The 24,050-nt window shown below is 40.9% G+C and overlaps 1 pseudogene; it reads left to right on the top strand.

The window, feature by feature from the left end:
* LOC138637903 (serine/threonine-protein kinase SBK1-like) overlaps positions 1 to 21,258 on the top strand; it is a 34,885-nt pseudogene extending 13,627 nt beyond the window's left edge.
* Positions 21,259 to 24,050: the final 2,792 nt, after the last annotated feature.

Raw genomic sequence — 24,050 nt, 5'->3', positions numbered from 1 at the left:
AGCGTTAAACTAAAAAAAAAACAAACAGCACATACTTACATTCTGGTGTGCGTCAGGTCCCTTGCAGTCTGCTTCCCGCACTCAGTGACTGCCGGCCGTAAAGTGAAAGTGAAAGCACAGCCGCTGTGCTCTGCTTTCACTTTACGGCCGGCAGTCACAGTGCTGGAAGCAGACTGCAAGGGACCTGACGGACACCAGAATGTAAGTATGTGCTGTTTTTTGTTTTTTAGTTTAACGCTTGTAACCAGGGTAAACATCGGGTAACTAAGCGCGGTCCTGCGCTTAGTTACCCGATGTTTACCCTGGTTACAAGCGAACGCATCGCTGGATCGCATCGCTAGATCGGTGTCACACACACCGATCTAGCGATGACAGCGGGAGATCCAGCGATGAAAGAAAGTTCTAAACGATCTGCTACGACGTACAAGTCTCAGCAGGATCCCTGATCGCTGCTGCGTGTCAGACACAGCGATATCGTAAGGATATCGCTGGAACGTCACGAATCGTACCGTCGTAGCGATCGAAATGTTATAGTGTGACGGTACCCTTAGTCAGTAAATCAATTGCATTTTTTTAATGAAAAAAATCTAATGCAAAATAGGGTCTTACCTGAGTAGTAAAGAGGAATCAAAGGGTAAATGATGCATAAATCCCAGCTGCCACAGCTTCCAAGCGACACCTATGCGGAATATGTCAAGGAAGATGGAAGTATCCTGCGCTGCTGAATAAATGACAAGCCAAGATGGAAGGAAGGAATGCTGGTTAATGTTCATGTGTTTCATAGTCATTCGACTCTTTCAGGACAAAAACAAATACAAAACAACATATAGCATGCGGATGAAAAGATGAAAAATTCAAAAAGGGCGCCAAGGAAAAATGGAAATATGTGGTAATAATAATCTTTATTTTCATAAAGCGCTAACATATTCCGCAGCGCTTTACAGGTTGCACACATTATCGCTGTCCCAATTGGGGCTCACAATCTAAATTCCCTATCAGTATGTCTTTGGAATGTGGGAAGAAACCGGAGAATCTGAAGGAAACCCACGCAAACACGGGGAGAACATACAAACTCCTTGCAGATGTTGTCCAAGGTGGGATTAGAACCCAGGACTCCAGCGCTGCAATGCTAACCACTGAGCCACCGTGCTGCCTGTAGAGGATGAAGTTCATCCATCAAAAATGAACAACAAAAAACACGTCGCATTTTATCATTAATCCCTTAGGCCCCAAGGGTGGTTTGCACGTTAATGACCCGGCCAATTTTTACAATTCTGACCACTGTTCCTTTATGAGGTTATAACTCTGGAACGCTTCAACGGATCTTGGCGATTCTGACATTTTTTTCTCGAGACATATTGTGTTTCATGATAGTGGTAAAATTTCTTCAATCAAACTTGCATTTATTTGTGAAAAAAACTGAAATTTGGCAGAAATTTAGAAGATTTAGCAATTTTCCAAATTTGAATTTTTATGCCCTTAATTATTTTACATGACATATCTCTGTTATTTAATAAGTAACATTTCCCACATGTCTACTTTACATCAGAAGAATTTTGGAACCAAAAATTTTTTTTGTTAGGGAGTTATAAGGGTTAAAAGTTGACCAGCAATTTCTCATTGTTACAACACCAATATTTTTTTAGGGACCACATCACATTTGAAGTAATTTTGAGGGGTCTATATGATAAAAAAAATAGCCAAGTGTGACACCATTCTAAAAACTGCACACTTCAAGGTGTTCAATACCACATTCAATAACTTTATTAACCATTTAAGTGTTTTACAGGAATTTTTGGAATGTTTTAAAAAAAATTAACATTAACTTTTTTTCACAAAAAATTTACATCAGCTCCAATTTGTTTTATTTTCCAAAGGGTAAGAGAAGAAATTGGACCCCAAAAGTTGTTGTACAATTTGTCCTGAGTATGCTGATACCCCATATGTGGGTGTAAACCACTGTTTGGGCGCATGGGAGAGCTCGGAAGGGAAGGAGCGCCATTTGACTTTTCAATGCAAAATTGACAAGAATTGAGATGGGACGCCATGTTGCATTTGGAGAGCCCCTGATGTGCCTAAACATTGAAACCCCCCACAAATGACACCATTTTGGAAAGGAGACCCCCTAAGGAACTTATCTAGCTGTGTTTTGACAGCTTTGAACCCCCAAGTGTTTCACTACAGTTTATAATGCAGAGCCGTGAAAATAAAAATTTATTTTTTTTCACAAATTTTTTAGCCCCCAGTTTTGTATTTTCCCAAGGGTAACAGGAGAAATTCGACCCCAAAAGTTATCCAATTTGTCCTGAGTTTGCCGATACCCCATATGTGGGGGGAACCACCATTTGTGCGCATGGCAGAGCTTGGAAGGGAAGGAGCGCCATTTGGAATGCAGACTTAGTTGGATTGGTCTGCAGGCGTCATATTGCATTTGCAAAACCCCTGATGCATCTAAACAGTAGATAACCCCCAGAAGTGACACCATTTTGGAAACCAGACCCCCAAGGAACTTATCTAGATGTGTTGTGAGAACTTTGAACCCCCAAGTGTTTCACTACAGTTTTTAACGCAGAGTCATGAAAATAAAAAATCATTTTTTTTCCACAAAAATTATTTATTAGCCCCCAGTTTTGTATTTTTGCAAGGGTAACTGGAGACATTGGACTCCAAAAGTTGTTGGGCAATTTGTCCTGAGTACACTGATACCCCATATGTGGGGGGGACCACCATTTGTGCGCATGGCAGAGCTCAGAAAGGAAGGAGCACCATTTGGAATGCAAACTTAGATGGATTGGTCTGCAGGCGTCACGATGCATTTGCAGAGCCCCTGATGCATCTAAACAGTAGAAACCCCCAACAAGTGACACCATTTTGGAAACTAGACCCCCTAAGAAACTTATCTAGATGTGTTTTGACAGCTTTGAACCCCCAAGTTTTTCAATACAGTGTATAACGCAGAGTCGTGAAAATAAAAATTAATTTTTTTTCCCCAAAAAAATGTTTTTTTAGCCCCCCAAATTGTTATTTTCCCAAGGGTAACAAGAGAAATTGGACCCCAAACCTTGTTGTCCAATTTGTCCTGAGTACGCTGATACCCCATATGTTGGGGTAAACCCCTGTTTGGGCGCACGGGAGAGCTCGGAAGGGAAGGATCACTTATTTTTTCAATGCAGAATTGGCTGGAATTGAGATTGGACGCGTTTGGAGAGCCCTGATGTGCCTAAACAGTGGAAACCCCCAATTCTAACTAAAACCCTAACTCCAGCACACCCCTAACCCTAATCCCAACCATAACCCTAACCACACCCCTAACCACACCCCTAACCCTGACACACACCTAAACCCTAATCCCAACCGTAAATGTAACCCTAACTTTAGCCCCAGCCCTAACCCCAACCCTAACCCTAACGGGAAAATGGAAATAAATACAGGTTTTTAATTTTTTTTCATGTTTCCCTAACTAAGGGGGTGATGAAGGGGGGGTTTGATTTACTATTTATAGCGGGTTTTCTAGCAGATTTTTATGATTGGCAGCCGTCACACACTAAAAGACGCTTTTTATTGCAAAAAATATTTTTTGCGTTACCACATTTTGAGACCTATAATTTTTTTTAATTTTTTGGTCCACAGAGTCATCTGAGGTCTTGTTTTTGCGGGACGAGTTGACGTTTTTATTGGTAACATTTTCAGGCATGTAACATTTTTTGATCGCTTTTTATTCCGATTTTTGTGAGGCAGAATGACCAAAAACCAGCTATTCATGAATTTCTTTGGTGGGGGGGGGGGGGGCGTTTATACCGTTCCACGTTTGGTAAAATGGATAAAGCAATTTTATTCTTCAGGTCAGTACATTTACAGCGATACCTCATTTATATATCTTTTTTAATCTTTTGGGGATTTTTATACGATAAAAACTATTTTATAGAGAAAATTATTATTGCATCCCTTTATTCTGAGGACTGTAACTTATTTTTTTTTGCTGATGACGCTGTATGGTGGCTTGTTTTTTGCAGGACAAGATGACGCTTTCAGCGGTATCATGGTTATTTATATCCGTCTTTTTGATCGCGTGTTATTCCACTTTTTGTTTGGCGGTATAATAAAGCGTGCCCTGCTGCTTGATTACCAGAGTCTGCTCTGGACCCGGAAGTACTCCCTGCAGGACCCAGAAGTAGCCCCACGGCCATTTTGGGTCCGGGGCCTCAGGGAGGAGACGCTCAGTACAAGGTGACCGATCGTCTCAGGGAAGCTCGCAGGGAGCCCCCTCCCTGCGTGATGCTTCCCTATGCCCCTGGTACACTGCGATCATGTGCCGGGGGTTAATGTGCCGGGAGCGGTCCGTGACCGCTCCTGGCACATAGTGTCGGATGTCAGCTGCGATAGTCAGCGGACACCCGGCCGCGCTCCCCCATGAACGCGGCCGATCGCGTATGACGTACTATCCCATCACTGGGAATTAAGTCCCAGGTCACCTTGACGGGATAGTATGTCATATGGGATTAAGGGGTTAAATAAAGTCGGTAAAAAATAATTATTCATAAAGAAAGTGAAAATTGTGTCCATGTGAATTTCTTTAAAAATGTATCGTATTAGGTTCGATCTCAAATTGTTTGGACGAGATCTCAGATGTATCTGTGCATAGGGTGAGACTATCACTCAATATTGATTACATATGTGGCAAGTTTCTGATTGATAGAAAAAAAATGTGCAAAAAAAGTGTGATTAAACACCAAACATGAAAGCATTGTTCACGTAATATATATATATTACACCAAAATGAGGGGACATCTGTAGTAGAGGCGAGGTCAAATACCGTGAAGCCCCCACACGTTAGATTGTAGTCAGCTGAACAATCAGAGATCCATGTGACATAACACAGAGATAAAGAGGAGAAAAGGGAAATGTATCTGTGTGTGGCTTTATTCTGCCAGCAATCCGAAAATCAAATGTCTTGTAGTATCGGGGTAAAGCCGACATGAGCATCTTAAGAAAATGTCTGAACATTACAGCTGTGGATGGAGCTTGTGTGGATTTTATGTTGAAAATCTGCAACAATTTACAGATGAAAATACATAAAGATTTCATAAACCTCATCTCCATATTGCTGAAAATTCAGAGCTGGCAGCGGAGATATGAGAGGAGTTTCCCTCTATACATTAATTGACGAACCCCCGGAGTTACTGCCTTATTTATAACAATTACTAGCTGAAGAGCCCGGCGTTGCCTGGGCATAGTAAATATCTGTGGTTAGTTATAGCACCTCACTTCTCTTATTTTCCCATCACGCCTCTCATATCTCTCATTTTCTCCCTCACTCCTCTCATACCCCCTAACACTTGTCATTTCAACCTCACATCTGCCATTTTCTGATCACTCCACTATTTTTCCTCACTTCTCTCATTTTGCACTCACACCTTTTCATTTTCACCTCACACCTCTCATTTTCACCTCATCACCTCAGTATATACATGTTTGTAATCTCCCTTATATATAGTATACATCTGTATGTCATCTCCTGTATATAGTATATACCTGTATGTCATCTCCCCTGTATATAGTATATACCTGCTGTGTGTCATCTCCCCTATATATAGTATATACCCGAATGTCATCTCCTTCTATATATAGTATATACCTGTATGTCATCTCCTCCTGTATATAGTATATACCTGTGTGTCATCTCCCCTGTATATAGTATATATCTGAGTGTCATCTCCTCCTGCATATAGTATATACCTGCATGTCATCTTCTATATATAGCATATACCTGTATGTCATCTCCTCCTGTATATAGTATATACCTGTGTGTCATCTCCCCTGTATACAGTATATATCTGAGTGTCATCTCCTCCTGCATATAGTATATACCTGCATGTCATCTTCTATATATAGCATATACCTGTATGTCATCTCCTCCTGTATATAGTATATACCTGTATGTCATCTCCTCCTGTATATATATGTACCTATATGTCATCTCCTCCTCTATATAGTATATACCTGTGTGTCATCTCTCCTGTATATAGTATATATCTGTGTGTCATCTCCCCTGTATACAGTATATATTAGCTCACACATACACATAATAGACAGGTCATGTGACTGACAGCTGCCGTATTTCCTATATGGTGCAATTGTTGTAGTTTGTCTGCTTATTGATCAGATTTTTACTTTTGAAGGATAATACCAGACTTGTGTGTGTTTTAGGGCGAGTTTCGTTTGTCAAGTTGTGTGTGTTGAGTTGCGTGTGGCGACATGCATGTAGCAACTTTTGTGAGATGAGTTTTGTGTAGCAACATGCGTGTAGCAACTTTTTGTGTGTCGAGTTACATGTGACAGGTTAGTGTAGCAAGTTGTGTGCAGCAAGTTTTGCGCATGGCGAGTTTTGCGCGTTGCGAGTATTGTGTGGTGCCTTTTGAGTATGTGCAAGTTTTGTGTGAGGCAACTTTTGCATGTGTTGCAATTTTTCCGCGTGTGCAAGTTTTGCGTGTGGCGAGTTTTTCATGTGGAGAATTTTGCACTTGTGGCGAGTTTTGCAAGAGCCTAGTTTTTGCATGTGGCGAGTTCTGCGCGTGGCGAGTTTTGAGTGGCGACTTTTGTGTTTTGACTTTTATGTGGCGAGGTTGGTGTATTTGTGGTGAAATGTGTGCTGAGGGTAATATGTGTTCAAGCACGTGGTAGTGTGTGGCGCATTTTGTGTGTGTTCATATCCCCGTGTGTGGTGAATATCCCATGTCAAGGCCCCACCTTAGCAACTGTACGGTATATACTCTTTGGCGCCATCGCTCTCATTCTTTAAGTCCCCCTTGTTCACATCTGGTAGCTGTCAATTTGCCTCCTACACTTTTCCTTTCATTTTTTCCCATTATGTAGATAGGGGCAAAATTTTTTGGTGAATTCGAAAGCGCGGGGTTAAAATTTCACAACATAGCCTATGACGCTCTCAGGGTCCAGACGTGTGACTATGCAAAATTTTGTTTCTGTAGCTGCGACGCCTCCAACACTTTTCCTTTCACTTTTTTCCCCATTATGTAGATAGGGGCAAAATTGTTTGGTGAATTGGAACACGCGGGGTTAAAATTTCGCCTCACAATATAGCCTATGACGCTCTCGGGGTCCAGACGTGTGACTGTGCAAAATTTTGTGGCTGTAGCTGCGACGGTGCAGATGCCAATCCCGGACATACACACACATTCAGCTTTATATAGTAGATATTAATATTGTCCGGACTCTTCACTGTTCCCCAACAGCAGATTCATGTAAAATGGAGGTTAGTCAGGTGGTTGGGAGAGAGAAGGCTGCTGGTCCAGAGATAGACATGCAGGGGGGAGAGGACTGAATAGGAGGGAGAGCAACCATGGGGAGAGAGACATGCAGGGGAGAGAGGACTGAATAGGAGGCAGAGCAACCCTTGGGGAGAGAGACATGCAGGGGGGAGAGGAGTGCATAGGAGGGAGAGCAACCCATGGGGAGAGACATGCAGGGGAGAGAGGAGTGAATAGGAGGGAGAGCAACCCATGGGGAGAGAGACATGCAGGGGAGAGAGGACTGAATAGGAGGGAGAGCAACCCATGGGGAGAGAGACATGCAGGGGAGAGGAGTGCATAGGAGGGAGAGCAACCATGGGGAAAGTATTTCAGGAAAGCAGTGTGCTAGTCTATGGGGAGAGTGTGCTGACGCTCACACGCTGACACTCACACGCTGACACAACTGTATACTTAGCCTTTACTGGCTATTAAAATGGGACACCCCCCAAAAAAATGTGGGGTCCCTCTATACTTAATAACCAGCAAAGGCTATGCAGACAGCTGCAGGCTGATATTAGTAGCCTAGGAAGGGGCCATGGATATTGCCCCCCCAGGCTAAAAACATCAGCTCTCAACCATCCCAGAAATTGCACATTGCCTTTTCTGGTATTTTGCCCGGTGACTCCCACTTACCCTGTAGTGGTGGCAACTGGCAAGTAAGGTTCATATTTGTGGGGTTGATGTCACCTTTGTATTGTCCGGTGACATCAAGCCCACGACTTAGTAAGAGATCTATAAGACACCTATCCATCATTTACAATTCAACTATAGGATTAGTAAAGTCACAGCCAGAATAAAGTCCTTTATTAATCTTAATAAAACCATCATCCCCAACTCCCTCGTGTCCTGCAACAAAAATAAAATAATAAACCACAAATATTCCTCACCTGCCCGCCGAAAAGAAAATCCATAACGTCCCATGATAATCCTGATCACTTTGAGAGCAGTCACATCAGTGATATGACTGGTCTCAAAGACAGCCGGCGATATACTGACAGGAGGTGATTGCCCCCTGCAGTGTATCACTGTAACATAGTAACATAGTAACATAGTTAGTAAGGCCGAAAAAAGACATTTGTCCATCCAGTTCAGCCTATATTCCGTCATAATAAATCCCCAGATCTACGTCCTTTTACAGAACCTAATAATTGTATGATACAATATTGTTCTGCTCCAGGAAGACATCCAGGCCTCTCTTGAACCCCTCGACTGAGTTCGCCATCACCACCTCCTCAGGCAAGCAATTCCAGATTCTCACTGCCCTAACAGTAAAGAATCCTCTTCTATGTTGGTGGAAAAACCTTCTCTCCTCCAGACGCAAAGAATGCCCCCTTGTGCCCGTCACCTTCCTTGGTATAAACAGATCCTCAGCGAGATATTTGTATTGTCCCCTTATATACTTATACATGGTTATTAGATCGCCCCTCAGTCGTCTTTTTTCTAGACTAAATAATCCTAATTTCGCTAATCTATCTGGGTATTGTAGTTCTCCCATCCCCTTTATTAATTTTGTTGCCCTCCTTTGTACTCTCTCTAGTTCCATTATATCCTTCCTGAGCACCGGTGCCCAAAACTGGACACAGTACTCCATGTGCGGTCTAACTAGGGATTTGTACAGAGGCAGTATAATGCTCTCATCATGTGTATCCAGACCTCTTTTAATGCACCCCATGATCCTGTTTGCCTTGGCAGCTGCTGCCTGGCACTGGCTGCTCCAGGTAAGTTTATCATTAACTAGGATCCCCAAGTCCTTCTCCCTGTCAGATTTACCCAGTGGTTTCCCGTTCAGTGTGTAATGGTGATATTGATTCCTTCTTCCCATGTGTATAACCTTACATTTATCATTGTTAAACCTCATCTGCCACCTTTCAGCCCAAGTTTCCAACTTATCCAGATCCATCTGTAGCAGAATACTATCTTCTCTTGTATTAACTGCTTTACATAGTTTTGTATCATCTGCAAATATCGATATTTTACTGTGTAAACCTTCTACCAGATCATTAATGAATATGTTGAAGAGAACAGGTCCCAATACCGACCCCTGCGGTACCCCACTGGTCACAGCGACCCAGTTAGAGACTATACCATTTATAACCACCCTCTGCTTTCTATCACTAAGCCAGTTACTAACCCATTTACACACATTTTCCCCCAGACCAAGCATTCTCATTTTGTGTACCAACCTCTTGTGCGGCACGGTATCAAACGCTTTGGAAAAATCGAGATATACCACGTCCAATGACTCACCGTGGTCCAGCCTATAGCTTACCTCTTCATAAAAATTGATTAGATTGGTTTGACAGGAGCGATTTCTCATAAACCCATGCTGATATGGAGTTAAACAGTTATTCTCATTGAGATAATCCAGAATAACATCCCTCAGAAACCCTTCAAATATTTTACCAACAATAGAGGTTAGACTTACTGGCCTATAATTTCCAGGTTCACTTTTAGAGCCCTTTTTGAATATTGGCACCACATTTGCTATGCGCCAGTCCTGCGGAACAGACCCTGTCGCTATAGAGTCCCTAAAAATAAGAAATAATGGTTTATCTATTACATTACTTAGTTCCCTTAGTACTCGTGGGTGTATGCCATCCGGACCCGGAGATTTATCTATTTTAATCTTATTTAGCCGGTTTCGCACCTCTTCTTGGGTTAGATTGGTGACCCTTAATATAGGGTTTTCATTGTTTCTTGGGATTTCACCTAGCATTTCATTTTCCACCGTGAATACCGTGGAGAAGAAAGTGTTTAATATGTTAGCTTTTTCCTCGTCATCTACAACCATTCTTTCCTCACTATTTTTTAAGGGGCCTACATTTTCAGTTTTTATTCTTTTACTATTGATATAGTTGAAGAACAGTTTGGGATTAGTTTTACTCTCCTTAGCAATGTGCTTCTCTGTTTCCTTTTTGGCAGCTTTAATTAGTTTTTTAGATAAAGTATTTTTCTCCCTATAGTTTTTTAGAGCTTCAATGGTGCCATCCTGCTTTAGTAGTGCAAATGCTTTCTTTTTACTGTTAATTGCCTGTCTTCTTTGTTTAGCCACATTGGGTTTTTCCTATTTCTAGTCCTTTTATTCCCACAAGGTATAAACCGCTTACACTGCCTATTTAGGATGTTCTTAAACATTTCCCATTTATTATCTGTATTCTCATTTCTGAGGATATTGTCCCAGTCTACCAGATTAAGGGCATCTCTAAGCTGGTCAAACTTTGCCTTCCTAAAGTTCAGTGTTTTTGTGACTCCCTGACAAGTCCCCCTAGTGAAAGACAGGTGAAACTGTACAATATTGTGGTCGCTATTTCCTAGATGCCCAACCACCTGCAGATTTGTTATTCTGTCAGGTCTATTAGATAGTATTAGGTCTAAAAGTGCTGCTCCTCTGGTTGGATTCTGCACCAATTGTGAAAGATAATTTTTCTTGGTTATTAGCAGAAACCTGTTGCCTTTATGGGTTTCACAGGTTTCTGTTTCCCAGTTAATATCCGGGTAGTTAAAGTCCCCCATAACCAGGACCTCATTATGGGTTGCAGCTTCATCTATCTGCTTTAGAAGTAGACTTTCCATGCTTTCTGTTATATTTGGGGGTTTGTAACAGACCCCAATGAGAATTTTGTTACCATTTTTCCCTCCATGAATTTCAACCCATATGGACTCGACATCTTCATTCCCTTCGCTAATATCCTCCCTTAAAGTGGACTTTAGACAAGACTTTACATAGAGACAAACCCCTCCTCCTCTCCGATTTTTACGATCCTTTCTAAACAGACTGTAACCCTGTAAGTTAACTGCCCAGTCATAGCTTTCATCTAACCATGTCTCGGTTATTCCCACTATGTCAAAGTTACCTGTAGATATTTCTGCTTCTAGTTCTTCCATCTTGTTTGTCAGGCTTCTGGCGTTTGCGAGCATGCAGTTTAGAGGATTTTGTTTTGTTCCAATCTCCTCACTGTGGATTGTTTTAGAAATGTTCTTACCTCCCTTCTGAGTATGTTTTCCTGGGTCGTCTTTGTACGAGTCTAATGTTTTTCTTCCCGTCCCCTCTTCTTCTAGTTTAACGCCCTCCTGATGAGTGTAGCGAGTCTTCTGGCGAATGTGTGTTTCCCAGGTTTGTTGAGGTGTAGTCCGTCTCTGGCGAGGAGTCCATCATACCAGTAATTCACACCGTGGTCCAGGAATCCAGGAAGCCATGCCCATCTACTGGAAGGATAGAAGAAAAAACTACCTGTGCATCCAGTTCCTTTACTTTCTTCCCCAACTCTTCAAAGTCCTTGCAGAGTTTGAAGCCACCGTGAGAATTTTTTATGGGAATGTGTATGTAATGTAATTTTTATTTATTTATTTTTTTTAAACTGAGCACAGGGGCCGGCAAATGATGCTACTCTACCATCAGATATAGTCTGATGGGAGCAGTAATCTCATCGGTCCGCGCCTGCTTTTTTACCGCAGGTCACATTAAGCTACGAAATCATGTTGACAACATGATCCCGCAGCACTGTGAAAAACAGTACCGGCAACAGCGTAACAGCGGATGACTGTCACAGGTGTGGGGTGACTGACGTGACAGAATGACCCCCGCAGCTCCTGTTATCGCATGCACTGAACGGTGTGTGCAGGGGGGATAGGAGTGCATAGGAGGGAGAGGGACCCATGGGGAGAGAAAAATTCAGGGAGGAGAGGATTAGATACAAGGCTCAGCAGTCAGTATTAAACAGGATAGGATTAGATACACTGCTCAACAGACAGTATCACACAGGATAGGATTAGATACACTGCTCAGCAGACAGTATCACACAGGATAGGATTAGATACATGGCTCAGTATAAAGAATCACAGGATAGGATTAGATATATGGCTCAGCAGACAGTATCACACAGGATAGGATTAGATATATGGCTCAGCAGACAGTATCACACAGGATAGGATTAGATACATGGCTCAGTATAAAGAATCACACAGGATAGGATTAGATATATGGCTCAGCAGACAGTATCACACAGGATAGGATTAGATACAAGGCTCAGCAGACAGTATCACACAGGATAGGATTAGATACAAGGCTCAGCACACAGTATCACACAGGATAAGATTAGATACAAGGCTCAGAGTCAGTATCACACAGGATAGGATTAGATACACAGCTCAGCAGACAGTATCACACAGGATAAGATTAGATACAAGGCTCTGAGACAGTATCACACAGGATAGGATTAGATACACGGCTCTGTGACATTAATCCTTTCCTGTGTGATACTATCTCAAAGAAGGAAGAAGACGACCAGGTTTTTCAATGTATCTGCGCTGACCACACAACGATGGAAATGTTCTATAAAGCTTTTATTGTGCCGACGGGATTCGTGGCAATCTGCCACTTCATTGCCAAAAATTTACAGTATCTGTTTACAGCAGAGGTTTTATACAAAACCGTCATGGCATCACAATTACAAACAAACCGACATCACTTCCTGTGGAAACACCCCCTCCAATGTCAGAATGTCATACCACAGTTACAATGACTTTATTTCAAAATCTAAACTCTAATGAAACTCATTATCCACCTAAACAATCAGTCTTTAATTCAAAAGAAATATATACTGTATAAAAAAAGGTCACTACATATTAAACATTTTTTGGAAAAGTAGAGTTAGCTGGAATCAAACTCAGAAGTTTTGGGTGAGTCAGAACTCTTAGGGTTTCCCATTACCATCATATCATCTCGCCACTTCTTGGGAATAATTGAGGTTTTATACAAAACCTTCATGACATCACAAGCAAACAAACATCACTTCCTGCGGAAACGCCCCCTCCAAATGTCAAGATGTCACGCGACAGTCACAATATCTTGATATCGAGATATAACCTCTGATAAAACACATTAAACCCATAAACAGTCAATCTTAAATTTAAAACCGTGTATAAAACCTATAATCAATATATATTAAGATTTTATAAAAACATAATGGCTGGATTCGAACCCATAGGTTTTAGGCAAGGCAGAACACCAAAGACTTCCCATTACCAATATACTAAATCTCCATTACTGGGGAATGGATGTGTGATTAGGAAATCCGTTGGGTCACTAGGGGCAAGAAACCATAAAGGATGGCTTATCAAAAAAGATCTACCAACTCATTAAGACCATTTGGATGAATAGTATCTAATTTGTATATCCAGACAATGCAGAAGCATTGGAAGATTCTACTAAATGACCCGGTCTGTCAGAAACTAGACCAGTGGTTACCGTAAAGAGGGCACCATCCCTTAAAAATATTTTATCCACCAGTAGAATTAGGGATGGGGGAGATAAAAAAAAATCCCCTTATGCAGGAATCAGCACCTCACAGAAGCCTCTAAGAGGTTCCTTCAAATGGAAAAATAAAAAATGCTTGTGTTGCCTTTGGATCAGTGATAACATGAATACTTTTCACTCAAATAAGGATAGTGATAGAGTAGATGACATTAATTTTAAGTTAACATGCCAATCCAGTTTTGTGATTTATCTAATTGATTGTTGCTGTGGGAAACAATATGTGGGACGCACTACACAACCTCTACATTTAAAGATGAACTCACGTAGACACAATATTTCTAAGGGGTATCTGAAACATGGCTTGTCTTTACATTGCTTTGACAAACACGGGAATAAAGCCCCAATACGAGTTACACCGATAGATCATGTACCAGCGGATACCCCAAATAGAATACAGTGTCTAAATAAGAGAGAAGTGTATTGGATATACAAATTAGATACTATTCATCCATATGGTCTTAATGAGTTGCTAGATCTTTTTTGATAACCCATTCTTTATGGTTTGTGGCCCCACGTATTTCCTAATCACATGTGCATTCCCAGAAATAGAGATTTAGTATATTGGTAATGGGAAGTCTTTGGTGTTCTTTATTGCCTAAAAGCTATGGGTTTGAGTCCAGACATTTTATTTTTCTAAAATCTTAATATATATTGATTATAGGTTTTACACACGGTTTAAAATTAAAGATTGACTCTTTAGAGGTTTAATGTGTTTTATCAGAGGTTATATCTTGATATAAAGATATTGTGACTGTCGTGTGACCTCTTGACATTGGAGGGGGCGTTTTCGCAGGAATTGATGTTTGTTTGCTTGTGATGTCATGAAGGTTTTGTATAAAATCTCAACTACTCCCAACAAGTGGAGAGATGGCATAATGGTAATGGGAAACACTAAGTGTTGTGGCTCACCCAAAACTTGTGAGTTTGATTCTAGCTAACTGTATTTTTTCAAAAAAATGTTTACTACGAAGTGATCATTGGTTATATATGTATATATATATTTCTTTTGAATTAAAGACTGATTGTTTAGGTGGATAATGAGTTTCATTAGAGTTTAGATTTTGTAATAAAGTCATTGTAACTGTGGTATGACATTCTGACATTGGAGGGGGTGTTTCCACAGGAAGTGATGTCGGTTTGTAATTGTGATGCCATGAAGGTTTTGTATAAAACCACTGCTGTAAACAGATCCTGTAAATTTTTGGCCCTGAGGAAGTGGCAGATTGCCACGAAACGTGTCGGCACAATAAAGCTTTTAAAAACATTTCCATCATTGTGTGGTCAGCGCGGATACATTGAAAAACCCGGTCGGCTTCTTCCTTCTTTGTGACATTGGTATCCACGGGAGTCTGCAGCGACCACTGTTTCCTCTCATATCCTGCAGGGGGTTGTGACCTTTCACAACCTTTAAAGGTGAGTGCACCTACCTCATATTGTCATCCAAATTATCACTTTTATCGCCCTATGTGCACTCTCTTTCCTTAATTACAGAAAAGGATTAGATACACACCTCAGAGTCAGTATCACACAGGATAGGATTAGATTCCCCACCCCCGAATACTTACTTCACCAATCCGCTGCCCGTGCTGCTTCGTTCTCCCTGAAAATGCAAAACAATTAAAAATAAAAATATTACAGTTAAAAAGGTTTTATTTTGTATTAAAAATAATTGTTTATATAAACAATCATTTAAAAAAAAAAATTGCGGCACCTTCCCTTTAAGCATCGATTATATGTCTTTTTCATGGATAGTGCCCATTTCAGGCTATGGGGCTGTCCATGTGTCCTTTTTCCTCTGGAACAGGACAATAAATGGTTGTGACATCTCAATTTTTGATCTGTTTTGCAAGATAAAAGGTCCGAAAAGTTAAACCGTGCTCGGATGTCCTCCATGTTTTTTGTCCAGGTTTTGTACATTTTTACTATTTAATGGGTAGGGTAAGCTTGAATATTTTTTGCCCAAGAATAAAAAAAACAGATGCCCCTCTGACATGACAAATGAATATTTATATAAAAACAAGGGTCCAGTTTCTCTTTTAGAGAAAGCAGCAGGAGGTCGGGAAGGGTAGATGTGACTATAGTGGGCAAAATAAATTAATTACTGAGTAGATTAGCAATTTAATAGAAACACAAACACTACTAAGGTGGGCACCACCCTGACACCATTGTGGCACAACCAACTTTTAAGTGAGTCTATCCACAGCTAATTCAATGACAGTTGAGTCTCCTGAATGTCCCTGTTCTAGGTGACACATTCATCTGTAATTTAATGGAGGGTTTTGACAGCCAATTGGCAAATGAGGAGGATGGACATTAATGCCAGGTAGCTGCCTACCTATAAAAGCCAGAAGTTCATGAGTCTTGTGGACTTATTCCTGAGAACTTCTATGTGGAGATAGGACCTCTCTGAACCACAAGAAAGCGACATCACTCAACTTTTTGGAGCAGAACCCAAATTATCAACTTCACCAAAAACCCGACCCAGGTAAGATCCCTCTTCAGTAGTATATCCATTGGTCTTACTTATTGTGAGTTTGGGGGGTCTTCTTTCCAAATAATCATACAATTGTTCCCATTTGTAGTAACATTATATTGGTTACATTTTCTATTTTTCTGGCTTTTCCTAATCCTCAAAAATATAAAAAAGTAATCTCTAGATACAAACACTTCTGTATTATCATAGAACTATTTCGCTTTACCCTAATTTTGACCTTTTCTGTAATCATAATGGCTTCATGGAAAAGTTGCTGACAACCAATGTGCTAGTTAAGATTTTTTTTACAAGCGTTGTCAAGCATCCTTTCCCTGACTGGCACATCTTTCTGTTTTAGGATTGGTTTCTAAATTATTATAGCTGACCAAAGAACTGAGGATTGTGATCACCACATGATGTAATATTAATCGTATTCCTTATATTTTCCTGTAGAGTCGTACTGAGCTTCTATTGGATAGCACAAAGAATCACCAACTTCCAAGCAGCAATGGCCGCCTTCCAAATCTTGGAACTTCAGGAGATTTCTGAATGCTACAATGTCATCAAGGAGCTGGGCCAAGGGTCGTATGGAAAAGTTCTGCTGGCACAGACCAAACTGACAGGTATGCGAACAAGGCAAAAACAAAGATGGTCACTTATGAACATTAGTGGCATAAAAGTGGTAATTTATATACATGTATAGTAATTTAATAATGACTAATTGGCAATGGAGATGAGATATTTATATGTAGGTCATTGGTAGGTCCACATTATTTTAGTAACATCAGCTGGGAAACTCCCCATACACATAGGAGCAAAATCATCCAAACCTGCCAAATTTTAATCAATATCTAATGTGTATAGTTGGGTTAAATAGGGATCAAATGATAATAGAGTTCAGGAGAAATAAGTGTTGGCCAAATGTGACCTGGATAGCTGTTAGTATGTGGGGCTTTGTTTCTTCTCTGTATCAGTATCTGATTGTCATCAGCTTTCATCAAATTCAGCTCCATCTACCAGTGGTGGAGACAGATCCATGTGTATGGCCAACTTTACTCTCTTATGTCATAAAACTGTCCAGTCAATAGGCTGCACCATCCATTGTGTATCTGACAAAAGACATTGAGAGACAAAAGGACTAAAGGTACCTTCACACATAACGATATTGTTAACGATATCGTTGCTTTTTGTGACGTAAGAACGATATAGTTAATGAAATTGTTATGTGTGACAGCGACCAACGATCAGGCCCCTGCTGGGAGATCGTTGGTCGCTGAATAAAGTCCAGAACTTTATTTCGTCGCTGGACTCCCTGCTGACATCGCTGGATCGGCGTGTGTGACACCGATCCAGCGATGTCTTCACTGGTAACCAGGGTAAACATCGGGTAACTAAGCGCAGGGCTGCGCTTAGTAACCCGATGTTTACCCTGGTTACCATGCTAAAAGTAAAAAAAAAACAAACACTAGATACTTACCTACAGCCGTCTGTCCTCCAGCGCTGCGCTCTGCACTCCTCCTGTACTGGCTGTGAGCCGGAAATCAGAGCGGTGACGTCACCGCTCTGCTTTCCGGCTCCCAGACAGTACAGGAGGAGAGCAGAGAAGCAGAGCGCAGCGCTGGAGGACAGACGGCTGTAGGTAAGTATGTACTGTTTGTTTGTTTTTTACTTTTAGCATGGTAACCAGGGTAAACATCGGGTTACTAAGCGCGGCCCTGCGCTTAGTTACCCGATGTTTACCCTGGTTACCGGCATCGTTGGTCGCTGGAGAGCGGTCTGTGTGACAGCTCTCCAGCGACCAAACAGCGACGCTGCAGCGATTCGGATCGTTGTCGGTATCGCTGCAGCGTCGCTAAATGTGAAGGGGCCTTAAGAAGTTGGAGTTCAATTTCTCAGTCCTTTTTTTCTCACTGTAGATTGAATTATCTTGCAGCCATCAGACAGTGGCTCTTCCATAGAGAACACAAAATTATTTTGAGAGGTCCTGTGTTTAATGTTAGATGTTGGCTGTCAAAACTATCTCCAAGGAGGAAAAAATATCGTGAGATTTAACTCCAACCGCTCAATCTTTATCCCCACAGCTGAGCCAAATGTTTCCATGTGCTGGTGAGTTTGCAGAGGTGACTGCCAGCAAAATGATAGATCTTGTGTGTATTCAACAAGATAGTGACATTTAGGTTAAAAAAAAACCTGTATTTAATTTCTATCTTTCTGTTCCCTGATATCTGTCCGAGAGTTGGAAGGACGCGAAGCACATTAGATATTCAGCCTGACCTGCCAAAATTATCTGGTTTGGTTAACTTTGTTGTAATGTTCATGGCAACCTCCGTCTGTGATTCCTGGACTTTCATCTAAAGTAATTGTTTTGTTTAATCAAATTTGTATGTAAATTTGAAGTAAAAAGGGGATAAGTCAAACACACGTGGCATAATTTTTATAGTGATAAACTTGGGCTTAAACTCGTGTTATTATAAATTTTCTTATTTATTTGTGTATTTTTCTAGGACAACCACTGGCCATGAAATTAGTGAGGAAGGACAGAACTCAACTGCAAACTTTTCTAATGGAGCTGTCATTGTCAATCACCCTCTCTGACCACCCGAACATTATTACCACATATCCCATCTTTATTGGCACGATGGACCATTATGTGCTGACTCAGGAGTTGGCAACAGCGGGAACCTTGGATGATATTATCCAAAGTCAGGTAAGATAGAACATCTGGAGTCGGTCTCTTACAATACATCCATACTTTCTATATACCCCCATAAATAATAGCCAGTTAGCTAACTAATGTGCATGGGGGTCTTTGGGAATACATTAAGCCTTTGAAAGGGTGGAATAGGCTTTATACACTTTTTGATGCAACATGACCATCACAGAATCAGTTTTACCTACTGCAGCATGCAGTCAGAACAACTGCAAAATGTTAAAAATTTTAGTATTTTTGCTTTAGTTAAGGAACTACGTAAGCAAATCTCATGATACGGATTTGTTTTCTGCAGGTTGGAATTCCCGAGGAGGCAGTCAAGAGATGCGCATTGCAGGTATCCTGGGCCCTTGACTATTTGCATGCTAAAGGTTCGGTGCACAGGGACCTGAAGCCGGACAATGTGTTGCTGATGGACAAGGACTGTTATCAAATCAAGCTGAGTGACTTAGGTTCCCACTGGTTGGGTCAAGCCAATGTGTCATCCATGTCACATTATTCCATACATGGCTCCAGAGTTATGTGAATTGAAAGAAGGAGAATATTTAACCTTGAGCCCTGCTATAGATACTTGGGGTTCTTCTTTTTGTTATATCAACTGGATATTTCCCCTGGCTGGAAGCAATAGAGACCGACACAATGTACCAAGTGTACATCAACTGGAAGAAAAGTCCAGACCGGGCTCCTCCACCCGCTCATTGGGAGATGTTTTCAAGAGAAGCCATAAAAATGTTTGGCAATCTTCTTGGACTATGTCCGGCTTCTCGTCATCCAATTCTGTCTGTCTTCGATTACCTCAATTTTCCCTGGAAAATAAACGTCTTGGAGTGTGGCACCGACATTGATGTTCAGGAGGAAGATTTGGTAATTGAAGTTGTGGAGGACAGCCCATAGCTTCAATCTTTGATGAAACAGATCTGGGAATGCAGCACATTCAGTCTTGGAGCAGAAGTTTACAGTCCAATCATATTGATCCATGCAGAAAGCATCACACTGACTCCTAGATCCAAAGTGGAAATTTCAAAAGTCCTCATGGTATGACATCGCCGGGCGATCATTCTAACCTGATACTGGTGGCCGAAATTCCAGATGGGACCACAATTATGAGAAGCAAAAGAAGCTTTGTAAAGTGAGTATTCCATGAACACTTGTAATTTTTAATATAATGGGTGATTTTTATAGAATGTTGTAGAATGCAAGATGGCTATGGATTACGACTTGATTTTTATTGTTCGTAATTTAATGGAAACCAGTCAGTAAAGTTTAATGACTATTTCACTTAACTCTTCACATCCTACATTTTAGGCTGAGTTTACTTGTCCAGTATCATCCATTTGAAACATATCAGTATTATATTCATGCATCTATTTCAAATGCAAGAAAAAAAATGAATAGTAAAGGAAATTTTTAAAAAGGATTGTTTTTTTTTTAATCCAGTTTTAGAACACACTTTTTATATCTGCATTATTCCTGTTTTTCCTTCTTCTTAATTTACTGTTTTATCTACAATTTTTTAACCTTTTTATTTTGGGATTTTTTTTGTAATGGATTCGTTATTATATATAAAGCAGGAAGTAACAAGAGATCCTTACTGGAATGTGTGGAACTTCATTTGGGGAGGATAACACTGCCTTATATTTATATTTTTGTGAATTGGATTATTGTGAAAATGCTGTCTGCTTATATCATGTACAGCTTCCTCGTGACACTCCTGAAGGAGAAGTGGAGAAAAGAGACCAGGGAGTCACTGACAGCAAAAGACATGGATCCATCAGAGCTTCCGGGACGACCCGTGGAGTGTACACCACCCTGTTCCAGAAACTTCATCTGCACCCAGGGAAGTATTGCACATATATGCCGATGTCCATTGCCAGTTCAGATAGTTTGATGTAGCACTATAATACGGTCTCATCACCAGCCTGTCCACTCTCAGACCACAGTCCTTTTCTGGATTTTGGTTTGTCCTAGGGATGATCTGTACAGAACCACAGCTGGAGCACTTGGTTCATCTATCAGACTCAAGTCGGCCTCTTCTGTTCATCCCAGTTGCAAACCAGACTCTGCTGTCTCTGGGATTATCTGAAAAAGATCATCAGATCCATGAGTGGAGCCAGAATTTCTATATACCCAAGTGACCCAATTCAATCCATTCCAGTTGCTTAACAGACTCATTTCTCAGACTCTGCTCTTTCTCTTGAATGATCTGAATGGGACCACTGAGCAACACAAAGGGACACAGACATCTGGTCACCTAGAATACTCAGATCTGCATTTTTAGCTCATCCCAGCTGCAGACAACACTTCTTCTCCAGTCTCTGTTCCTTTTCAGATCATCCCAGAGATACAGCATTCTGGTCTACAAGGAAAAACCATGAAGACTTCTCAGATTCACAAACAGCTTGAACATCTGACTCATTGTGTAGACCTCAGCGGCCTCTTCAGTTTATACTAGGTAGTTAGACCATTTGTCAGATAGTTAGGGTCTCGCAAGACAATGAGGACCCTTGACGTGGGTTGCGAGCTTACGGTATTTTTCTTAAAATATTCAAGTGTTCTTCCCTTGCTTGATTATTTTGAGTAACATATCAACCAATACCTCATTACAACCAATAGAAATCCACAAAAAGGTATAAAATAGAAAGTAAAAATGTAATAATTTATTTTCACTATCTAAATGTTAAATTACATGTGGTAAATGTAACTATATAATTTATTCTGAAGCTGAAAAATGATCCCAAACATCCAATCAATGTCATTAAGGACCATCTTGGGTACCGTCACACAGTGCAATTTTCATCGCTACGACGGCACGATTCGTGACGTTCGAGCGATATAGTTACGATATCGCAGTGTCTGACACGCTCCTGCGATCAGGGACCCCGCTGAGAATCGTACGTCATAGCAGATCGTTTGAAACTTTCTTTCGTCGTCTAGTGTCCCGCTGTGGCGGCATGATCGCATGGTGTAACATATATCGTATACGATGTGCGCATAGTAACCAACGGCTTCTACATCGCACATACGTCATGAAATTATCGCTCCAGCGTCGTAGATTGCAAAGTGTGACAGCAGTCTACGACGCTGGAGCGATATTGTTACGATGCTGGAGCGTCACGGATCGTACCGTTGTAGCGATGAAAATTGCACTGTGTGACGGTACCCTAAGAGCAAGGAGTCCTGGGAGTGAAGTTATGGTCCCCGCAGTGTCCTGATCTCACATCATTGTGTCTGTGTGGGATTACACGAGGAGACAAGTATTTCCACAAGTGACATCCACACAAGATCTGTGGTTAGTTCTACAAGATGTTTGTAAAAACCTCCCTGCTGAGCTCCTTCAGAAACTGTGTACAATGGACAAGAACCTAGAAGAACTGGCAAAGGGCGATCACCAAATATTCATGTTTTCATGTGAGCACTTTGACCCACCAAGTGCTTCACAGAAGTTTGTAATGCAGAACCGTAAAAATAAAAAATCATATTTTTTCACAAAAAATAATTTTTGCCCCCAATTTTTTATTTTCCTAAGGGTAAGAGAAGAAATTGGACCCCAAAAGTTGTTGTACAATTTGTCCTGAGTACGCCGATACCCCATATGTGGGGGTATACCACTGTTTGGGCGCATGGGAGAGCTCAGAAAGGAAGGAGCGCCGTTTGACTTTTCAATGCAAAATTGATAGGAATTGAGATGGGACGCCATGTTGCGTTTGGAGAGCCACTGATGTGCCTAAACATTGAAACCCCCCCAAGTGACCCCATATTAAAAACTAGACCCCCAGGGAACTTATCTAGTTGTGTTGTGAGAACTTTGAACCCCCAAGTGTTTCACTACAGTTTATAACGCGGAGCCGTGAAAATAAAAAAATCTTTTTTTCCCACAAAAATTATTCTTTAGCCCCCAGTTTTGTATTTTCCCAAGGGTAAAAGGAGAAATTGGACCGCAAAAGTTCTTGTCCTATTTGTCCCGAGTACGCTGATACTGCATATGTTGGGGTAAACCCCTGTTTGGGCGCACGGGAGAGCTCGGAAGGGAAGGAGAACTGTTTTACTTTTTCTACGCAGAATAGGCTGGAATTGAGATCGGACGCCATGTCGCGTTTGGAGAGCCCCTGATGTGCCTAAACAGTGGAAACCCCTCAATTATAACTGAAACCCTAATCCAAACACACCCCTAACCCTAATCCCAACAGTAACCCTAACCACACCTCTAACCCAGACACACCCCTAACCCTAATCCCAACCCTATTCCCAACTGTAAATGTAATCTAAACCCTAACCGTAACTTTAGCCCCAACCCTAGCCCTAGCCCTAACCCTAACCCTAGCCCTAATGGGAAAATGGAAATAAATACATTTTTTTAATTTTTCCCTAACTAAGGGGGGTTTGATTTACTTTTATAGCGGGTTTTTTAGCGGATTTTTATGATTGGCAGCCGTCACACACTAAAAGACGCTTTTTATTGCAAAAAATATTTTTTGCGTTATCACATTTTGAGAGCTATAATTTTTCCATATTTTGGTCCACAGTCATGTGAGGTCTTGTTTTTTGCGGAACAAGTTGACGTTTTTATTGGTAACATTTTCGGGCACATGACATTGTTTGATCGCTTTTTATTCCGATTTTTGTGAGGCAGAATGACCAAAAACCAGCTATTCATGAATTTCTTTTGGGGGAGGCGTTTATACCGTTCCGCGTTTGGTAAAATTGATAAAGCAGTTTTATTCTTCGGGTCAGTACGATTACAGCAATACCTCACTTATATCATTTTTTTATGTTTTGGCGCTTTTATACGATAAAAACTATTTTATAGAAAAAATAATTATTTTTGCATCGCTTTATTCTCAGGACTATAACTTTTTTCATTTTTTTGCTGATGATGCTATATGGCAGCTCGTTTTTTGCGGGACAAGATGACACTTTCAGCGGTACCATGGTTATTTATATCTGTCTTTCTGATCGCATGTTATTCCACTTTTTGTTCGGCGGTATGATAAAGCGTTTTTTTTTTTCTTACGTGTTTACTGAAGGGGTTAACTAGTGGGCCAGTTTTATAGGTCGGGCCATTACGGACGCAGCGATACTAAATAAGTGTACTTTTATTGTTTGTTTTTTTATTTAGATAAATAAATGTATTTATGGGAATAAGATATATTTTTTTCATTATTTAGGAATTTTTTTTAAATTTTTTTTTTTTCTACACATTTGGAAATTTTTTTTTTTTGTTTTCTACTTTGTCCCAGGTGGGGA

Source organism: Ranitomeya imitator, chromosome 5, assembly GCF_032444005.1.
Source record: "Ranitomeya imitator isolate aRanImi1 chromosome 5, aRanImi1.pri, whole genome shotgun sequence".
Classification (NCBI taxonomy): domain Eukaryota; kingdom Metazoa; phylum Chordata; class Amphibia; order Anura; family Dendrobatidae; genus Ranitomeya; species Ranitomeya imitator.
Note: the sequence above shows the minus strand (reverse complement) of the source record. Positions and strands in the feature narration are given on the sequence as shown.